We start from the raw sequence: 704 nt of genomic DNA, 5'->3' as shown, positions 1-704 counted from the left end.
AAGGTGTGTGCCACCATGCCTGGCTCTGTTCCCAGTGTGGCCTTGAACTCACAGAGATCTGGATGAATCTCTGCCTCTGAAATGCTAGGATTACAGGTGTGTGCTACTACTGCCTGACCTCTACATTTAATATAGTGGCTGGCTTTTTCCTCTGATCTCCATGTAAGCTTTATTTATTAGAGCACAAATAAAATAGCACCACAAAAGATAGTAATTTTTCTTTAATACTTCTTTATGATTTTTTTTTTTTACCAGAGTGCAAACAAAGTAGCCCACTACCACAAATTATGCAGTAATGTTTCCCACATTTGGGAAATCTCAGGGCCAGCACATCCAGAGTGCAATGGATAAGCCTCATCCTGGAAAAATCACCTTCATGATCATGTTATCTCTCCTGCCAGGTAAGTATTGCTTCTTTGTGATTTAAGAAAAGCAAGGATGAATGGCAGATGTACATGAAGTGGTAGAGGTGAGGTATATCAGGAACAAAGCTAATGTCTCTGAAGTAGGAGGCAAGCATATTTGGTAATGAAGTCAAAGAAGACACAGGACGTTGAAAAACTCAGATGGGAATGGCAGATGCTAGGGTGCAATTAAGATTACAGTATAGTACTAAGGCCCGACATTCCATGTTGTAAATGTATGATGATACTAACTAACTTGGATGGTCATGAATATATTTCTTAGCTATTCTCGATATCCTA

The 704-nt window shown here is 39.5% G+C and overlaps 1 non-coding gene across 1 annotated transcript; it reads right to left on the bottom strand.

Moving 5' to 3' along the window:
- Positions 1 to 247: 247 nt before the first annotated feature.
- On the bottom strand, positions 248 to 409 carry LOC114710743. The gene has a single exon (XR_003737093.1). It is a non-coding gene; the product is annotated as a U1 spliceosomal RNA (small nuclear RNA).
- Between the last annotated feature and the right edge of the window lie 295 nt (positions 410 to 704).

The sequence above is a fragment of the Peromyscus leucopus genome, chromosome 10 (assembly GCF_004664715.2).
Source record: "Peromyscus leucopus breed LL Stock chromosome 10, UCI_PerLeu_2.1, whole genome shotgun sequence".
In the NCBI taxonomy this organism is placed as follows: Eukaryota; Metazoa; Chordata; class Mammalia; order Rodentia; family Cricetidae; genus Peromyscus; species Peromyscus leucopus.
This window is presented reverse-complemented; position numbering and strand designations above follow the sequence as displayed.